Source organism: Chiloscyllium punctatum, chromosome 1 (assembly GCF_047496795.1).
Source record: "Chiloscyllium punctatum isolate Juve2018m chromosome 1, sChiPun1.3, whole genome shotgun sequence".
NCBI lineage: Eukaryota > Metazoa > Chordata > Chondrichthyes > Orectolobiformes > Hemiscylliidae > Chiloscyllium > Chiloscyllium punctatum.
The window spans coordinates 73,811,880-73,833,735 of NC_092739.1; the positions used below are offsets into that span (position 1 = coordinate 73,811,880).

General features: G+C 41.9%; 1 protein-coding gene and 1 pseudogene across 1 annotated transcript in view; one reads left to right on the forward strand and one right to left on the reverse strand.

Annotated features, from left to right (window-relative positions):
• The window catches only part of commd8 (COMM domain containing 8), a 137,942-nt gene that overhangs the window by 67,382 nt on the left and 48,704 nt on the right, over nucleotides 1-21,856 (reverse strand). The gene's annotated exons all lie outside the window — the stretch shown is intronic.
• LOC140482820 (general transcription factor II-I repeat domain-containing protein 2A-like) lies at nucleotides 16,858-19,396 on the forward strand (annotated as a pseudogene).

Here is a 21,856-nt window from a genome sequence, read left to right on the forward strand (position 1 = left end):
ATTAACAGGGTATACAATAATGCTACTCGATGATACTTCGATCACAGGCTTCACTTGAGGAAGAGCTCTTGAGAAACCTGGAGGAAGCCTAAAATGAGTGCATGCTCACAGATTACGAGTAAAAATAAATTGAATGTTCTTCAAGAACTTAATTGAATACTTAGAGCACATCAACAGCAAGGGGCTTTACCAAAGAAAATAGAGGCAATCACGGAGTCTTCTCAGTCTACTAATGAATCCCTATTAAGGTCTTTCCTGAGTCTCATGAGTTATTAATACAAATTCATTCTAAATTTTGTGAATCTTTTGAAGCTGTTACACAATCTTCTGTGCAAAGTTCAACCTTGGAAATGGAACCAGATGTCAGACATTTTGGTTCATTTTGACACTCATCTGCTGTTGCAATTGGCCTCATCCTATGGAATTGATACAGTGCTATCACACACCCTACCCAATGCAGGAGACAGGCTGATTGATTACACTCTGCACTCTCTCACTATAAATGTGATATCACCAATTGAGGGTGGCATGGTGGTTCAGTGGTTAACACTGATGCCTCTCAGCACCAGGAACCTGGGTTCAATTCTAGCCTTGTGTTAGAGTGTGGAGTTTGCACATTGACCTAGTCTGCTGTGGGCTTCCTCCAGGTGCAGCAGTTTCCTCCCACAGTGCAAAGATGTGCAGGTTAGTTGGATTGGCCATGTGAAATGAAGAGTTGTGAGGAATGGAGGGAGGGGAGGTGTGGTTCTGGGAGGAATGCTCTTCAAAGGGTCAGCGTGTACTCAATGGGCCAAATGGTCTGCTTCCGCTCTGTAGGGATTCTATGATCTAATTAGAGAAGAAGCATCATGTTCATTTTGAGAAGAATGTTACCACCATTTATACAGCCCCACTTCATTCTGCTAATGAATAAGTCAGCTCCTCAAGTCCATCTTCAGCCTGGACACAGGGATTCCATCAATGGAGACCAGTCAGCTTCAGAGATGGGCCCTAGTCCTTTTGGAGTACTTGTATGATGTAGAATACAGGCAGCCAGAGTGACACACAAATGCACATATGGTTGTGCAGCTGCCCCTGTCCTCAAGTAAAGGGCAATCCAGCAATGGCTTGAAGATTCTCTACTTCTCCCATTCAGAAAAATGTGCCACTGACAGAAGCACCAGTGAGGAATGACAGCAGAAATGGCCCAGCTTTGAGCCAGACGATGGATCCACCCACCCACTTCTTCAAACAGCACCAGCCCTGTCTGTGGTAACAGCATCAGATTGTTTAATCATCTCAGAATCCACAACTCCAGAGAATTTGTGGTGGTGGAGGTGATTGGAGACACAGATTTAGTGAGATACAAATACATTTAAATCAGGTGGTCATCACTCAATGGCAAGGTTCTGAAGTCTCCATTTGTGATTTGAGAGGAGAATTGCAAAAATATTTCTCAACATCAAGATTCTGGTTTGTTTCCTTCTCTATTTCCCCATCTTTCTCACCATTGCTTATGCCACACCAGTTTTAGCTTATGCGAATTTATGATCCACCTAGCACTATTTACCTGTCTCATTCCATCCCTCCCTGCTAATGCATGCTGAGGTGAAATAACATGAAGTTGACATATCTATTACACCATTTCCAATGTGAAAAGTAAGTCTCAATCATGAATGCCCATTCAAAACATTGAAGCCCACTCAAGTACTTCGTTCATTATCAAATGATCAGACTTGTATTCATAATGCCACGCTAATCCTTAAATAACCTCTTTGAGTGATCAATAGTGATCTTACTTATATATCCTACCCCACACAATTGTGACAATGATAGGTTGTGATTAATAAAACTAAAATCACAGCAGTTAAGATTTTGTCAGCAATTGTTGAAACTGTGAGAACATTTTGTTTCCCCCAACTTATGGAGTGAGAAATGTAAACAACTTTTTTTCTGTTTGTATGTATGGTGTGGGCTTCACTGGCTAAGCCAGCAGTTGTTGCCTGTGCCCAACTGCCATGGAGAAGGTAATGGTGAGCTGCTAAGTTGACCTGCTGCAGTCCTTGATGTGTAGGCACATTCACAGTGTTCCAGGGTTTGGACACAGCAACAAGACAGAATTGTGACATAGCTCCACTTCCAGCTTGAAGAGACACATGCAGGAGGTGGCCTTCTCAAGCATCTGCTTTCCTTGGCCTTCTAGATAGTGGAGGTCATGAGTGTGGAAGATGGTGTCTGAAGAGCCTTGGCAGCTTTCTGCCATGTATCTTTTGAAGTATATACTGCTGCCATTGTGCATCGGGAAGTGAATGTTGAAGGTGGTGAATGGGGTGCCATTCAAGCATGCTGCTTTGTTCTGGACAGTGTTGATTTTACTGACTGTTGTTGGAGTTGCATCCATTCAGGCAAGTGCAGAGTATTCCATGACACTAAATGGTGTCTTGTAGTTAGTGGAGGAAGCATTAGGAAGGAGATAATGAGAGCGATTCATTGCAAAATTCCTAGCCTCTGACCAGTCTTTATTGTATTTATTTGCCTGGTCTAGTTCAGATCTGGTCAATGGCAACCCCCAAAAATGTGGAGCTGTCAGAGATAGTCATTGCCTGGTATTTGTGTGGTGGGAATATTACTTGCCACTGATAAGTAAAAGTCTGTCCTATGTCCAGGTCTTGCTGCATATGATTATGTACTGCTTATGTGAGCAATTTTGATTGGTTTTTGAGCTTTCTGTAATCATTAGTGAAAACCCAATCTCTGACCTTATGTGGAGGGAAGGTAGGTTGTTGGTTAAGCAACTGAAGCTGGTTGGACCCAGGACATTGCTCTGACGAATGCCTTCAGAGGTATCCTGGAACTGAGATCATTGCGTCTAACAATCACGACCATCTTCCTTTATTCTAGGTATTACTCCAATTACTGGATACATTTCTCCAATGAACTGAAGGTTTGAAAAAGTTCCTTGATGTCAAAGGCAGTCGCCTCATATTCTCCTGTGAGTTCAGCTTTTTTGCTGAAGTTTGGACTAATATGTCAGGAGCTGAGTGGATCTAATGGAGCCTAAACTGAGTGTCATAGCGCAGGCTATTGCTAAAATAAGTGCTATTTGCTAGCATTGTCCATGGCACTTTCAATCACTTTATGGATGATTGACAGTAGATTGGCAGGGCAGTAATTAGGTTTGTTCGTCCTGGGCAATTCTTCACATTGCTGGGCAGATGGCCAGTGTTGTGGATGTACTGGAACAGTTGGCTAAGATCACAGCTACTTCCAAGGCAGAGCCAACGCTGAAGTGTTGTCAGGACCAGTCTTTGAAGTTTCCAATATCAAGCTGTTTTTTTATATCATGTAGAGAGAATTGAATTGACTGAGCACTGGCAGCTGTGATTTGGAGATATCTGGAGGAGGCTGAGATAACTTGTCCATGTGGCACATCTGGCTGAAGGTGTTGGCAAATCCTTTAACTCTGTCCGTCCTTCCATTTCCTAAATTACACCAATTACTGTGATGTTTCTAGTATCCTCCAAAGTGAAGACCATTTCAAATTGCCTGTTCAATTTACATGCCTTCTTATTTTCCTTAACTGAGACTATGGGAAGAAAACTCTATTTACAGTTGAACAGCCACTAAACAGTCAACTTTAGGAAAACTAGCCTAGGTATAGCTACAAAGATACAATTTCATTGCAGTTGCAGGTCACCAACAAAATTTGCTTTTAAAGTATAAATTTACAATTTGCATTAAATTTACATTTGATAATATTTTTCTTTAATTTTATGATTACTGTGCTTCATTCTTTCAGCAATCTATTACAAATAATATAGCAGTATTCTTAACTGCTGCATTAACTTTCAGAGAGAAACTGAAGTTTCACTGAGTTCTCTTAGTTTTGAGCTATCACCTTAATTGATATGTGCCTTCAATTGTAACTCTATGTGGAATTCAGGTGGGTCAAAGAGAAGAATCACTGGCAGAAGAAAAAAATTGTGAACAAGCCAGAATTATTAGAGATAGGACAATAAAGGGAGTGTCACAAGCAAGAGGACAGCTGCTAGTTTTGACAGAAAGAGACATTACATATTACTTCTAACACAGAAAAAGCAGGGGAATACCTCAAGGGATCAATGTACAAAAGAAAGCTGATGGGCATCCAGCAGGATATATTCAGTGCTGAAGGCTTACGTACAATGTCACAGAGTACAGGAGCAGACCCTGGATCCACTTAGCTCAAAGCTTTGCATAGAGCATGAAGATCATTTTGTCCAATATGCACTGAATGATCAGTTTCTCAATACAACTCAGTTGCCTACCAACACGGAGTCTCTTCTCAGTTCAACAGCAGCTATGACAGCACAACAAATTACCTCAAAAGCCAAGATTGGAATGATGGCAGCTTACACTCCTACAAAGGAAGACAAATGGTTACCATCTCAGATGTGAGCGCAACTATGGGCAGGAGCTTTCAGAGTATTCAATCATTCCTGCTGTTATCCAATTGGGTCCTCTGCGTTCTAAGGTGCTGTTTCAGAAAATCAGACTTAACTCCACAGGGGAGACATCTGCTACATTCTATCAGCATGACTGCATTGCATCTGCCCTTAAGTATCGCATAGCATGTCATCCTACACTGTTCTGGCTCACACTGGATGCTGTAGTCTGAGTTGGTTTGCTCAGGTTTATTGCTGCTCAAGATATCCCATGCTACAATAATCTGAAGAATACTTGAAGCTCAGCAGTTTTCCAGTTCTGAAGCTGTAACCACTGGAGAAAACACTTTGTAGGTGTGCTAAAATAAGAAAATAAGTACACAAGGTAGACACAAAGGGTTTACACATGGCTGATTCCAGATTTGATTGTTTATGATTAAGAAAATGACAGTAATAATCTTTTCTTAATATGAAGTAAACATGTTCTAAACTGTGCTTTCATGATAAAGCATATAAAGTGTAGGTTTATTGAAGGTAGTGTTACTATATGGAATATCAACATGTTAATACCAAGTAAAACTAAATAGATTGATGCCTCTATTAGGGCAACAGAGATAGGAATTTGACATTAATGTATTAAGCTGTTTTAGTTGAAGTCATTGCACATCAAATGATACTGATGGTCAAGAACCATGGATAATTTCTCAGTCTCTGGTATATTATGAAATTTCTCACATTATATTATACTTCATGTCATTCGATATGGAAACAACCAACAGTAACAATGGACAATAACATTCCACAAAAATCCCATTTGACTGAAGGCAGAAAATATGAGGACAGAAAGAAACCACAGGAGAAAGATAGGAGACTATGGAAATACATAATCAGTCATACATTCGAATAAATCTCCCCAATCCTCCTGGACTGCCTTCATACATCATCACAATTATTTTAATTATTCATTAGGCTGGATTTACTTTTCTGATGACATTTACTGAGACAAAATGTACTTACATTAAGTAATTTTTGACGGCATTTTTAAGGAATTGCTGATATTTTGAAACTATGGTAATTTGGAAATGAAACTAAATCTAAATGGTTTTAGTTTTCCATTTTCTGTAACTTTATTTTGTGCACCAAACTTAAATACCATCCTATAGAACATGAAATAGGTCTTAATGACTATTAACTGAAGAGTCAATGCAATTTGTGGGCAGCATTGTAATGTGAACATGCTGTCCACAATCCAAAGTACCACATTGAAATTATCAAGTACACACACAGATAGCTGCGTCAGAAAAAAGAGAATTGGCTAATATTCAAATGAGTTAGCTTCCTCAACTGCAATGCTTTTAACACAACAAATATGGATTAATGAGCTAAAGGAAGTTAATAATGTATCAGTTAAGTAAAATGACAATAATTTAATTTCAGTTTGCAAGACTTTAAATTATTCCTTCCACTCTATGCAACTATTACAAATAATGATAATGTTATGGTACAGAATATGTGAGCTCAATCTACATCATATATAATTTAATTTGCTTGTAAAACCTTTTGTAGCATGGTTTCCAATCATTATGGAGTAATATCTTTGTCTTTACCAAATGGTCAGTTCGTTGCTTGAGCAGAAGCTACCAAGATTTCATTCCATTGGTTACAGAATTCCACACATGCCAGAGGCGTTCCACCATCTGTCTCTCCATGCCCATCTCCCCATGAGTCACCTCAGAATGTGTTACAATAAGATTTAGGTTCATCTTGTTCGGCTTCAGTAAAGAAAAGTCAAAAAGTTTTCTAAATATTTTTTGGGATGTGATGGGATGTGATTGTCACAAGCCAGGCCAGCACAATATAAATGTTTATCATGTGCCATATATACATTTTTTTTGTACAGTTAGAGTCATTGATGTCCATAGCACAGAAAAAGGCCACTCAGCCAATTAAGTCTGTGCCACTCCAAACTATTCTAATCCCATTTTTCAGCATTTGGACCATAGCCTTCTCTGCCTTAGTATTGCAAATGCACATCTCAGTACCTTCTTAGATGTTATGCAGGTTTCTGCCTTACAGGCAGTGAATTCCAGATTCCCACTACCCTGAGTGAAAAACATTTTCCTCAAATTCCCACTATACCTCCTGCCTCTTATCTTAAATCAACATCCCCATCCGTTGATCCCTCCCTCAAGAGGGAAGGTTTCATTCTCTATACACTGTCTATGCCCCTTATAATTTTATACATCTCATTCATGGCACCTCTAAATCTTCTCTACTCCAAGGAAAGTTCCCATTATGTGTATAATTCTGTAATCAAGTTTCAAATTGAAGTGGAAAAAGCCTTCAAAACTATTGTATTCAAACAATGATGAATGACACTTTGAGATCTTGATGTTGTCTTAACATTTTTACACAACTATGAATATCTGTTCTGAACACTCCCAAACCTCTGTCACGTAAAATTAGGGTGGCATGGTGGCTCAGTGGTTAGCACTGTGGCCTCACAGTGCCAGAGAAAACAGGTTCAATTCCTTGGGTGATTATCTGTGTGGAGTTTGCACATTCTCCCCATACCTGTCTGAGTTTCCTCTGGGTGTTCCTGTTTCCTCTCATCATCCAAAGATGTGCTGATTAGGTAGATTGGCCATGCTAAATTGCCTATACTGTCCAGGGTGCAGGCTAGGTGGATTAGCCATTGGAAACATCGGTTTACAGGAATGGGATGGATTTGAGTACAATTCCCTGAGAGTCAGTGTGGACTTGATGAGGTGAATGGCCTGCTTCCACACTGTAGGGATTCTATGATTATTACAACATGTATTGCCACTGTCAAAATTTACTTTCTTAATTTCTTATTAACATTTAAACCATTCCACTTGATTACTGTAAATGACCCCTATTCTTGCAGAGTCATTACTCATTTTAGAGATGGATTGTATCTTTCATGGAGAAGTGCAGAATAAAATTGATATTACCTTAATATAATGGCATTCTTTGCATCATTGGCGATTTAGAGTATGACCAACTAATGCCATTTTGGATTTAGTACATTATATGTTTCCAAAATCTGTCATTTGTGCTAGAGAGCGCGAGCGTGTATATGTGGGTGTGAGTGGGAAGATTGCATCGCTTTAAAGAGATACTCAAGTCTCTAATTACGATGAAATTATGTTACAGTCATGAAATATTGTTAAATTAATTAATTAATTATGAACAGACTTTTCACATATTAGCATTGATCTTTCTCAGCATCTTCTTTGTTGCAGAGAAATGCAGAATGTGCATTCTGCATTTTGTTCCATTACCCTGATGTACTTGTGTAAAGTATGATTTGCCTGGCTTAGCATGCAGAACAGTACTTTTTACTGTAACTCAATACATGGAACAGTAATAAATCAAATATAAAAAATGCAAATACTAATTTCAGAAGGCCATGGACTTCAGTGTGAAGAGAATAAAGAAAACTGTCCATTGATTGACTTTTGTGAAGAATTGTGTTGCGGCAACCTCCTGGCTGTTTTATCCCAGAATATTTGGGTTGGCTATGAAATCAGGGTCCAAATCAATGCCTAAACTTAAAATTTTGAGGGTGTATATTTACATAGATTTAGCAAGTGTAACCAAAATCGTAACAAACTAAACTGTTCATCTGACAGGATCCTGTGATGAAAGTAATGTTCACTGACACTGAATGAAGTAAAACATGATGTGATTATAAAGCAGTGTTTTTTAGTTTATACTTATTCCTAAATTTTTGCTACATTTAATAACTGAAGGAGCAGGGGGATGACAGAAAATTTTTACTGTGGACACAAGTAGAAAACTGTTTTGGCTGACCACAAAGGAAAATGGGTAAGGTGAAGAATGGCCCACTAATCAACAATATCCAGCTATCCTCAAAGTGAAAATTGTAATATTTCTCCAATGAGCTTAAGCTTTCAACACATAAGAACTGGTTTCAAGTTTTTGACACAAATGAAAACTTCCATGGTTTCCCATTATGGATTTCATTTTTAATTAATCTTAATATAAAATTACCACAAAACCAAGCACTTTCAGATGTCAAGAACAAGAGCAGGAAACCTTTCCAAAGCAATTACAACATGACGCCAGTCACACGGGAAGCTGGGCTGCCAATAGAATTGCAATGGATGATGAGCAAACGTTAGAAATGTTATCCTGAAACATGCTTCAGAAATAATAGAAGTGATCCAGACAGATGTGGATTAAGATACAGATTCTAAATGAGGTAAAGTACGTGTTCCCAGGTTTAGAATGATCTTTTCCAGGATATCACAACAGACCATGAATAAGATTTATTAAATACTGTACTGACAATCATGATGCATGAGGTACTGAATGCTGAGGAAATAACTCTAGACTGGAACTAGATTTATAATTAAAACGGAACATACCGAAAAATAGAAATATAGAATGCTCCATGATTAATCTGACTAATTGGAATCAGTTTGATGAATATGTGATTATATGCTAAATTCAGTAGGTCAGATATATAGTTAACTAAAAATGAATACCAATGTCGGTAAAAGGCTAAAGTAATTGTAACTCTTAGCAATGAGAAGGAAATTTTGTGCAATTATCAGGCAATATGTTGTAAAACAAGACAGCTCCTCCAAGGTAAATGAGAATATTAGAATAAAGGAATCAGAGCATATTAAACAATAAATCAGTGCAGATATTGACTGAAAAGTGTCAGGCAAGAAGTCAAAAAATGAAATAGTCTTTCAGATAGAGCAGTGAAAACAAAAATCTGAGATTCATTGAAGGTAAAATTGAATGATGTGTGGGGTACTATCTGAAAATGCGTATACCATAAAAGAAGCCTTGGGCTTTATTTAACTCATGAGGAAACATTTGTCAAGATTAGCCTTCAGTTGCAGTGGCCATAGTACTTGACCGCCCTGCACCTGACTTGATCAGCAAACTGTACTATCTTCCTTAACTACATGGCTTCAGGATACTGCCCAGCACAGACTTCGCTGAGCAGATGGGCCATATGGTATGTGTGGTTATTGCACATTTCCACTAACCTACTTGTCAGAGGCAGCTTGTCCCTATTAAAATTGAGCTGGGCTGCAATCCTCTCAACTGGAAAACCTGAAGAAGCAAAAGGGCAGAAACTGTGGCCACAGGAAGTATGGCATTGGAAAGATGATGAGAGGAAAGGAAGAAAAGTAATGTTGCTTCAGGAGCAGGAGAGCAAAGTGCACATGATGACTGAGAGCAACAGGAATGAGTGCCAACTTGAGATATTTAGTGAGTTTTCCTCAAGTTAAAATTTAGATTAACAGGGACTAGTGAGAGCTCTAAGGCATTAATTTGATGAGTTGGTTGGTGAGTTTTAAGAATTTATCTGTCTATACAAGGGCCATAGTTTAAGCTGGTAATGGGCAGATATTGTTAAATTTGTAGCTTAACCAGTTGAGTTACTTAACTTGGTTACAGATAGCAGTAAAGTGAAATTTCCTCATTAAATAAAATACAATAAAGATGCAGGCCAGATAGCGTGTTGCAGTTATAACATATGAGTGCCCCTGGATAGCTGTGTGAACGATAGCAACCACATCTGCAGTAAGTGTCTGCAGTTCGAGGAACTATGGCTCAGAATTAAATGAGCTATGACTGAGTGTCTCAGAAATTGCAATGTAATAGGGAGGGGAAACGTTATCTGGACACTTTGTTCTAGGAGGCAGTTAAACCACAAAATCTAGGTACTTTTGATCATATTCATGGTCAGGAGCAGGAAGATGATGTGACAGTGAGTAAGGTGGTTTTAAAGGAGCAGTTGGTTGCTTAGTTTCTAAGATTGTCCCGTTGGCTTGAGGCTTTTGCACTGATGGTCAAGGTCATCAAGAGTGTTCATCAAATGGCACTCTCTGTAATAATCTGTGCAAAAAGTGGCTCAGTTTAGATCCCACTAGGTCACACAACTCCTGACCTCATTATTATTGCCTTACCCCAAACATGGACAAAAGAATTGAAGCCCAGTGGAGAAGTGAAAGTAAATTCCTTTGATGTCAAGGCATCAATTGACAGAGTTTGACATTAAGGTGCCTAAGTAAAACTTGGGTCAATGAGAATCAGGAAAAAAGTTTCAACTGTTTTGAGTCAAACTTGGCAAAAGGGAAAATGCCTGTAGGTGTTGGAGATCAGTCATGTCCATTCCAGGGCAACATTGCAGCTGTTCCTCAGAATAGTGGAACAACTTCAGCTGCTTCATAAAATGATCTTCCCTCCATCATTTGGTCAAAAGTGGGGATGTTCACTGATGATTGCACAATGTTCAGCACCATTTGCACCTCCTCAGACACTGAAGCAGTATCCACAAGCATCCACTCCCTCCACCACCGACATTCAGTAACAGCAGTGTGTACCATCCACTCCCTCCACCACCGACATTCAGTAACAGCACTGTGTGTACTATCCACTCCCTCCACCACCGACATTCAGTAGCAGCAGTGTGTACTATCCACTCCCTCCACCACCGACATTCAGTAACAGCAATGTGTGCTATCTACAAGCTGCACTGCAAAAAATTAACCAAATATCCTCAGACAGTACCTTCCAAACCTACAACCACTTCTATCCAGAAGATCAAGGGGAGCAGATACAAGGGAACATCACCACCTTCAAGTTTCCCTCCAAGCCACTCACTATCCTGATTTGAAAATAAATCACTGTTCCTTCACTATTGCTGGATCACAATCCTGGAAATCCCTCCCTAATGGCATTGTGGGTCAATCTACAGCAGATGGACTGCATCAGTTCAAGAAGGCAGCTCACCACCACCTTCTCAAAGGTAAATAGGGACAGGCAATAAGTACTGGCACAGCCAGAGATGCCCACATTCCTTTTTATTTATTCATTTTGAGGAAGTCCAGTGTTCATGTGCTACAAGACCCAGACAATATCCAGGTTTGGGTTGATAAGTGGCAGGTGACATTTGTGCCATAGAATTGCCAGGCAATATCATATCCAATAGGAGTGAATCTAACCAATTCTCCCTGACAATCAATGGCATTACCTTACTGAATGCCACACTGACAACATTCTGGAGGCTACCATTGAACAAAAATTATAATATGCCAGCTATATAAACACAATGGCTGTAGTCTCAGGTGAGAGCCTAGTAATCCCGCAGGGAGTAACACATATCCTAACTCCCAAAAGCTTATCCATCATCCACATGGTGCAAGTCAGGAGTGTGATGGAATTCTCCCCGCTTGCCTTGGTAAGTGTAATTCGAACAAAAGTCAAGACACTTGACACTATCCAGGGCAAACCAGTCTGCTTAATTAACTCCCCATCTATCAGCTTCAACATTCACCTCTTTCATCACTGCTGCACAACAGGAACAGAGTACCATTTATAAGATACACTGCAGCAACACACCAAGGTACCTTTGACAGGACCTTCCAAGCCTGGAACTATTTCACTGTTCCTTCACCATTATGGGAGCAAATTCCAGGAACCTCCTTTCCAACAACATTCTGGATGTACCAACCTACAATGACCTGTAGTGGTTCAAGGAAGCAGCTCACCACCACCTCAAGAGCAAAGAGGGATGGGCTATAAATGGTGGCCCAGCCAGCGATGCTCACTTCCTGTAAGATAAAGATAAGTATACCCAGAGAGCAATTATACAGCTACCACTGCATTAAAATGAAATGCTTTAAAAAAATATATTGTTGTCGAATTGCCCATTCAACTGAACTGTTGAATCCCATCTTCTTGCCTTGCAAGTTAGTGGATTTTTTTTGCCCATGGTGTGTGTGTGTGTGTGTGCAGGTGTGAAACACAGTGAAAGACACAAAGTGCATGAATCTTTATTCAATTGCCACCACGAGGAAAATAGGAAAACACCCAAGTGGCCAGTGACAAGCAGTGCCCTTCACATCAAAGGGCAATGCTGTGTGATCAAAACAGTGAAGGGGAGGGTAGGGATTAAATCAAAATAGAGTTGGAGGAAGAAATAATGCACTCCACTCCCTGCGGTGTCCACCTCTCCCTGAACAACTCCAGGGTATTGGTGGACACCACGTGCTCCTTCTCCAGAGACACCCGGGTTCTAACGTAAACGCGGAAGAGGGGCAGGCAGTCGACCCTAACGACCCCCTCCACGGCCCACTGCCTGGACTTGTTGATGGCCAGTTTGGCCAGGCCCAGGAGCAGACCCACGAGGAGGTCTTTGGACCTGCCCTCCCTCCTCCGTACCGGGTGCCCGAAGATCAGGAGCGTGGGACTGAAGTGCAGCCAGAAACAGAGGAGAAGGTTTCTAAGAAAATCAAAAAGGGAGTGCAAACGCCCACACCCAATATATACATGGTCCACGGACTCCACAGCGCCACAGAACAAGCAGTTGGGCTGGGAGTCCGTGTACCATCGCAATCTGCGGTTACAGGGGACTGCTGCGTGCAGCACCCTCCACCCCAGATCCCCGAGAGAAAGGGGGAGGACTCCCGCGTAGAGAGCCCTCCACTCGGGATCCCCACCGCCCGGTGGCAAATGGGCACGCCAAGGCGTGTCCGGACGGTGGATGAGGGAGAAGAGGTGGACAGTGTGCAGCAGCAGTCGATACAGGGCCTTCCTTTTTATGTCCCTGAAAGCAACAAATTTAAAATTCCGGAGGCGGCTCAGGTTGTGGGGCACAGGCTCCCGTGGGAAGGACGGGACCTTGGGGCCAATGTGAAATTCCGTCCGGGCCGGGGTGAGCGCAGACGGGATCCCACCGCACACCTGAGCGTCCTCCAACTGATGCACTACGTCGGGTCCGAGCACCGCCGTTTTAAGGCGTCAGATGGCGGTGGCCACGTACCGGACGTCTACCGCTGCCCTGCTAGCTATGTCCTGCGGCAGCGTCCAGCCCAGGCCCCCGGCACCCAGCACGTCCCCGACCCTGGTCGCCCTCGCCGCCACGGCCCTCCCCTCCGACAGCCACTCGAACCCGCGAGTACGGAATTGCGAATTCCTGAGCAACGGCTCCCTGACGACAGCCGCTACTCCAGCCGGAAGGTAGGCGCGACGCGATTCGACCATGTTCCAAACAGTGATCAGGTCCTGGTAAAAGACAGGCAGCACCTTGAGGGCGACCTCCAAACCATCACGGTCGACGAACAAGAGCTGCGTGTCGTAGTTGAGGTTACGCACCTGGTGAAAAAAAATACGTCGCCAGGGCGCACCACCTAGGAGGAGGCTCGACGTAAAGGTATCGCCGCAAGGTCTGAAGGCGGAACGTCGCGACCTGGGTGCGGACGCTCACCAGCAGCATGTTAGTGGGTCACTGAAGCTGAAGGGTCTCTGATTGGCTGTCCAACTTCAACAACCTACTTACCAACCTTAATAGGAGAGGGAGCCTGTCTGAATGTCAATTCTGGGCTCACCCATGCAAAAACCTTAACTCCAATTAAGTTTCTCCATTGGAGCTTGGTTCAACACCAGAAAACAGTCTTTATTTTTATGCCTTCTCTGGAGGGAATATCCAGCCTGCTGTTTCCATCACAGTTTGTAAATTCTTGAATGTTGTTTTTCCAAAGGAGATGGTATTTCATTCCATATACATATATGAATTCTGTTGTCTAGTTATATATCCAGAATGTTATTTTCAAAAACAGGTTCTGGCAGTTATTATTTGTAATATTGCCCGAGCACTGGTCCCACAGTTATTATTTGTAATACTGCCCGAGCACTGGTCCCACAGTTATTATTTGTAATACTGCCCGAGCACTGGTCCCACAGTTATTATTTGTAATATTGCCCGAGCACTGGTCCCACAGTTATTATTTGTAATATTGCCCGAGCACTGGTCCCACAGTTATTATTTGTAATACTGCCCGAGCACTGGTCCCACAGTTATTATTTGTAATATTGCCCGAGCACTGGTCCCACAGTTATTATTTGTAATACTGCCCGAGCACTGGTCCCACAGTTATTATTTGTAATACTGCCCGAGCACTGGTCCCACAGTTATTATTTGTAATACTGCCCGAGCACTGGTCCCACAGTTATTATTTGTAATATTGCCCGAGCACTGGTCCCACAGTTATTATTTGTAATACTGCCCGAGCACTGGTCCCACAGTTATTATTTGTAATACTGCCCGAGCACTGGTCCCACAGTTATTATTTGTAATACTGCCCGAGCACTGGTCCCACAGTTATTATTTGTAATACTGCCCGAGCACTGGTCCCACAGTTATTATTTGTAATACTGCCCGAGCACTGGTCCCACTCATTAATTTCCTTCACTTTATGCACAAATTCCAATCAGGTTAACGAGCCAGGAGTTTCATAGTTAAAGTTAAAGAATAGCACAAGTAAATTTCATAATTTCATTTCCACTGTGTCCTGGGTAAGTTATCTTGCACAAATCACACATTACTCAAATTGTTATTTTGGCAAGGGAGATATTGGGTGCATTACTCGGAGAATCATGTAGGGAATGAAATAAGATGCCCACTACAGCTGGTACCTTGTAGCCTCCCAGGCTCTGGCATTATATTTCCTCTGTACACCTCTTCACATGCTGCTCATTATAAAGTTTCAACACATAAATTTCAATACTTAAGAGGGAAATCAGGAGGGCAAAAAGGGGACATGAGATAGCTTTGGCAAACAGAGTTAAGGAGAATCCAAAGGGTTTTTACAAATACATTAAGGACAAAAGGGTAACTAGGGAGAGAATAGGGCCCCTCAAAGATCAGTAAGGCGGCTTTTGTGTGGATCCACAGGAGATGAGGGAGATATTAAACTAGTACTTTGCATCAGTATTTACTGTGGAAAAGAACATGGAAGATATAGAATGGAGGGAAATAGATGGTAACATCTTGAAAAATGTCCATATTACAGAGGAAGAAGTGCTAGATGTCTTGAAACACATAAAACTGGATAAATCCCCAGGACCTGATCAGGTGTACTCTAGAATTCTGTGGGAAGCTAGGGAAGTGATTGTTGGGCCTCTTACTGAGATATTTGTATCATCGTTAGTCACAGGTGAGGTGCCAGAAGACTGAAGGTTGGCTAACGTGGTACCACTGTTTAAGAAGGGCGGTAAATACTAGCTAGGGAACTATAAGACCAGTGAGCCTGACCTCGGTGGTCGGCAAGTTGTTGGACGGAATCCTGAGGGAAAGGATGTACATGTATTTGGAAAGGCAAGGACTGATTAGGGATAGTCAACATAGATATGTGCGTGGGAAATCATGTCTCACAAACTTGATTGAGTTTTTTGAGGAAGTAACAAAGAGGATTGATGAGGGCAGAGTGGTAGATGTGATCTATGTGGACTTCAGTAAGGCGTTTGACAAGGTTCCCCATGGGAGACTGGTTAGCAAGGTTAGATCTCATGGAATACAGGGAGAACTAGCCATTTGGATACAGAACTGACTCAAACGTAGAAGACAGAGGGTGGTGGTGGAGAGTTGTTTTTCAGACTGGAGGCCTGTGGAGTGCCACAAGGATCAGTACTTTTCATCATTTATATAAATGATTTGGATGTGAGCATAAGAGGTACAGTTAGTAAGTTTGCAGATGACACCAAAATTGGAGGTGCAGTGGATAGCAAAAAACGTTTCTTCAGATTACAACGGGATCTTGATCAGATGGGCCAATGGGCTGAGAAGTGGCAGATGGAGTCTAATTCAAATAAATTGAAGTGCTGCATTTTGGGAAAGCAAATCTTAGCAGGACTTGTACACTTTAATGGTAAGGTCCTAGGGAGTGTTGCTGAACAAAGAGACCTTGGAGTGCAGGTTCATAGCTCCTTGAAAGTGGAGCCGCAAGTAGATAGGATAGTGAAGAAGGTGTTTGGTATGCTTTCCTTTATTGGTCAGAGTATTGAGTACAGGAGTTGGGAGGTCATGTTGTGGCTGTACAGGACATTGGTTAGGCCACTGTTGGAATATTGCATGCGATTCTGGTCTCCCTCCTATCAGAAAGATATTGCGAAACTTGAAAGGATTCAGAAAAGATTCACAAAGATGTTGCCAGGATTGGAGGATTTGAGCTATAGGGGAGTTTGAACAGGTTGGGGCTCTTTTCCCTGGAGCATCGGAGGCTGAGGGGTGACCTTATAGAGGTTTATAAAATCATGAGGGGCATGGATAGGATAAATAGACAAAATCTTTTCTCTGAAATGGGAGAGTCCAGAACTAGAGGGCATAGGGTGAGAGGGGAAAGATATAAAAGAGACCTAAGGGACAACATTTTCACACAGAGGGTGGTACGTGTATGGAATGAGCTGCCAGAGAAGTGGTGGAAGCCAGTACAATTGCAACATTTAAAAGGCATCTGAATAGGTATATGAATAGGAAGGGTTTGGAGGGATATGGACCAGGTGCTGGCAGGTGGGACTAGATTGGGTTGGGATATCTGGTCGGCATGGATGAGTTGGACTGAAGGGTCTGTTTCAGTGCTGTACATCTCTATGACTCTAAGACATGGAGCAAAAGGGAAACAAGCTCACTCCCAGCTTCATGAAGAAAGTTCCCAAGATGTTGGTGGACAGTATGGAGGAGAGGTCAGCCCTTTCCCTCACTGATGACCACAAAAGGCAATCCACATGGCCAGTCAGCCTGGGCAGAGATAGCAGCATATGTCAGTGCTATCTTCACTGTGAAAAGGGACAGCCAGCAGTGCAGAAAGAAGGTCAATGACCTCAGCACTATCTTCTTTATAGTATCTCTCACTCTCAGGGCCATCACTCCCACCACCAGTGCCACAATGTACAGACCTCACCAAAGATTATAATGCTCAGCATCACATGCATCATGTACATTCAAAGGCTCACACTCATCTCCAACTACAAACTCTTCCTTGGCCTCCACACTTCCTATTGACTCACCGGAAATAGTTTACCACCTTGGATGTTCATGCATGCCATCGAACTGATCTTGCATCCAACTCCATCACATTCTGTGCTATATTCCTCTCATTGCAGGAAAAACTGGCCACAACTGGATTGAGGGGTCTAAGTCAGGGGTTGGGGAGAGGAAGGGGATGGAGGTCATGATGATGGACATTAAGTTCTTCACTGTTTTCACACTGGAGGTGAAGATAGTTGAGATGTCCAGGAGTAATTTTTTTTTCAAAAAGTGATCTCATAGAGATGTTCAAGGAAATCAAGACAACATTACAGTCTTTGCGTTTGCCAAAACATTGAAGGGATACAGTTAAAGGAAAAAGTCAAACAGAGTTTCGTCAGAATTTGAGTCAAACCAATAGCTTTCAGGAGGGACTTGACTTCAGATGACTTATTTTCATGTTATGGTTTAGCAGATACAAGACAGTGTGCCTAGATTGTGTGACACTAATATGTGATTGCTGCCTTTTCCCTAATCCTCATTTAGGTTCAATTGTATCTACTTTAAGTTCAATTCAACTAAAGGTAGCATTAACATGGATAGAATAACATTTAATCTGCACGATAAAAAGTGAAGAACAGAAGGCAGCAAGATAGACATGGAGTTTACACGAAGCAGGGGGGCTGCCTAACAGATGAGCAGCTTATTTACAAAAACAAGCAAAGTCTGAACCCTGCTCGCTCCCTCTAGAGCAGACCTGGGCATTTTACGGCCCACGGGCCATATCCGGCCCTTTGGTCGTTCCTGTCTGGCCCACATGAGGTCAATCTTAAATTAGAACATAAATGAAAAAGTATTTACGCCATGTATGCAATACAATTGTGTTGCTTTTATTTTGGAAAGGATGCTTTTTTTATTTACGTATGGACGCACATGTGCATGTACGTGTGTGTGTGAACAGCTAAAAGTGATGCTTGCTGGCTAGCCCTCAAAATGTCAGCTCACAAGTTATGTCATATCCCACAAAATCACCAGAAACAGTAAACCATTTTCTGATGGAGCGTTTATTAAGGAGTGCTTATTGGACTCTGCAGAACTAATATGCCAAGAGAAAAAGGAAACATTTTTAAAGAGAAGGATTGGGGACATCGTGAGAAATCTGGAGCTTCAGCTGCAGCATAGACCAGTCAACTTTGACCTTTATCTTTGGCTTGTTGGATGAGAGCTGCAACGTACGTGACACAGCCCAGCTACTCATCTTCATACTTGGGGTAACGACGGACTTTAAAATCACGGAGGAGCTGGCAGCCATGCAGTCAATGAAAGGAACAACAACTAGTAATGACTTGTTCTCGGAGGTAAATGTATGTTTGGACACGTTGGGACTAAAATAGGACAAGCTGGCGTGTGTGACAACAGATTTGGCGTGTCCAAACCTAACGGGAAAAAATGTTGGACTCTTAAAGAGAATGCAGGATAAAGTGACAGAAATTGACCCTGAACAGAAATTGGTATTTTTGCATTGTATTATACATCAGGAAGTGTTGTGTAAGTCAGTGTTAAAAATTAACCATGTGGTTGATGTTGTAACTAAAATAGTTAACTTCATCAGGGCAAGAGCTTTGAATCACAGGCAGTTGGTTGCCCTTTTGGAGGAAAATGAGACTGAACATTGTGACATAGGCTACCACACAACGGTCAGGTGGGCAAAATGCTGAAAAGTGTATGGGACCTGAGAGAAGAGATTCCAGATTTCTGTGTGAAGAAAGGGAACAGCCTTCCACAGCTTTCAGATGCAGACTGGATTACAGACCTTGGTTTTGCTGTTGATGTGACTGCACTTATGAATGAACTAAATGTGAAACTGCAGTGCAAGGGCCTTTTTGTGCATGAAATGGACAACTTGGTGAAGGCTTTTATGAGAAAGTTGCAGCTCCTCTCAAGCCAAATGGAGGACAACATTCTCACCCACTTGCCAACATTGAAGGAAGCCGCACCTTCAGCTGATCACCTCCCACGGTACTCATCTATGTTAGAAGCACTACATGGTGAATTTTCATGGCAATTTAAAGACTTTAAAATGGTTGAGAATGAAATGCACATGATTTTTTCCCCATTTACATGTAATGTGGAGAATGCACCTAGTGATGTTCAGTTTGAACTCATTGACCTGTAGTCTGACACACTTCTGGCAGAGTACTTTAGGTCAGTCTCACTACTTGATTTTTACTCTTCTCTCAAAGAGGAGAACTTTCCACACATGAGCAGGCATGCTCAGAAGATTCTAGTCTCTTTGGATCTACCTATACATGCGAACAGACATTTTCAGTGATGAAGTTCAACAAATCCAAATACAGATCCTCTATCACTGATGATCACCTCTCAGCTGTCCTTCACATATCCACCTCAGACATTCACCCAGATTTCAGTGCACTTGTTCAAGCCCAAAACAGACTGGATATTTCTCACTAAACAAGTAAAATGAACAGAAAAACATCAAGAGCACTTATTGCTTTTTGTAAAGAGTTGTTTGTTGTTTGTAATACTGAACAATAATGAAACAACTTTTCATTATTGGTTTGTGAGATTAATATGTTAAAAATAAAATGAAATACTGAAATTATTGTTTTAACTGTTTATTTCTTCTACATTTGACCTACTCCACAATTTCATATCTTTATTGAAACAGAATATCCTTATTCCTTTGATTATAAGTTTCAATGCAAAACTATATAACTTAGTACTTTTTACAATGGAAGAAAATTAATACTGAGCAGAATTAACCAACTTATTGTTGGTTCGGCCCTCCAACACAACTCAGGTTTCTCATGTGGCCCCTTGAAAGAATTAATTACCCACCCCTGCTCTAGAGGTAGATGAATGTGGGATTGTCCCTGGCTCCCAAGATCTGGCTCAGGTCTTGAGAATATGGCCTTGATTGTCACAGATTAAGTAAACATTAAGGGAATGTTCTTATCACCTTGGGGTGTGGTGGCAGGGTGGTAATAACTCTGCCTTTGGACTAAAGCATCTGAAGACAAGGGAAGGAAATTGGCATCCTTATCTGGTCTGGACAACTTGTGACTCCACACCCACAGCCATGTGGTTAACTCTTAACTGCTCTCTGGGATGGGCAATAAATGCTGGCCTAGGTAGTGATGCCCTCATCTTGTGAATGAATAAAAATACTCTCAATTTTTAAACTGTCTTTCACTCAATGCTGCTTCTTTCCATTGATTTATTTCCCATGTCTACAAAAATAAATCTTGACTGCATATTTCTGAAAAAAAGCAATACTGTCTAATCTCAGCCATTCCTAGCGTGTCATGTTCCTGAACCTCCTCCTTAAAGACTAGCAACTTTCACCAGCTGCAACCCTGAAGGCTGACCTAGCTGAACAAAGATATTGTTGACAAGAACTCAGGAAGAATGCCACTTGCAAGGTCAAAATTGTTACCTTTAATGATTTGAATGTCAGAGTTGGTCCTGGCAGCCAGGCATGGAAGGGAGTGCTCCGAAAATACGCAGTTGGCAACTGCAGTGAGAATGAAGTCTGCTTTTGGAACACTGCAGAAAAGCAGTTGTCCAAAACTCAACACAGTCTTTCAACAAAATCATCACTTCAACACACATGGATACATTTCTGCCCTAAACCCCGGCAGATTATATTATGGTGTGCCAGTGTAGCCAATAGAATCTCCTGAATGTGAGAGTGATGTCCAGTGCTGCCGTCATATAGACCACTAACTCATTCACTGCAAAAAGTGAACTTTCAATTCAAGCCCAAGCTGAGGAACAGATAGAGACAACTGTTCAAAGAAATTTCAAGTCAACCATCTGCAAACCTCAGTTTGCAGAGATAGTTATTGAGCAGATTTACAGGCCAGACTGGAACACCCTGATCACATGGATTCCACTCCACAGGAGTAACATAGTATGGGATACTTTGACTGAGGTCACTAGGCCCAGGGGTTTGCTCAGAAATCACTGGCCCAGGTGCTTCTCAAGGCCCCATCTTTGGCATCACACACTCCTCACAAAGCAAAGTGACCCCACCACAGCATGAGCACAATGAGTCACTGAAGCCCTGGACCCCAGTTATTGGGCCCTGATGGACTCCACAACCACCCCTCCACTTCCCATCCCAGGCCCTGGTCATAGCCAACACCAGTAAGAACGGGGACTGGTTTGATAGAAATGACAAGGAAATCCTAGTCACGCTAACAACAGAAATTATCAGGGCCAGCTGCAACATTCCCTCAAAGTTACGCAGTCATATAGCCAGCTCTGAGTCCATGCATGCTTACACCATGCCAACACATACATTTTGGTTTCACCAGCTGGTGCCAAGTGTGGATCTTTGGTGTCTGTAAAGTGGTTGGAGAAATTATGGGAATATGAATCAGCTAGCTCTGCCAGCCAGCCATTAGAAAAAGAAGGCCTACGTTAAGTAGCACACTTTGACATAAACTGAGGAAGATCTAAAATGACTGATGGATGGCACAGCCTTGAAGAAAAACCTTAGCTGCACACTGACATAGTGGCATAAGCAACTTCCATGAAGCACTGAAACCTGTGTACAGAGCAATACATCATATAGAAACCCTCCTAAGGAGAATTAATGATAAGGTACTAC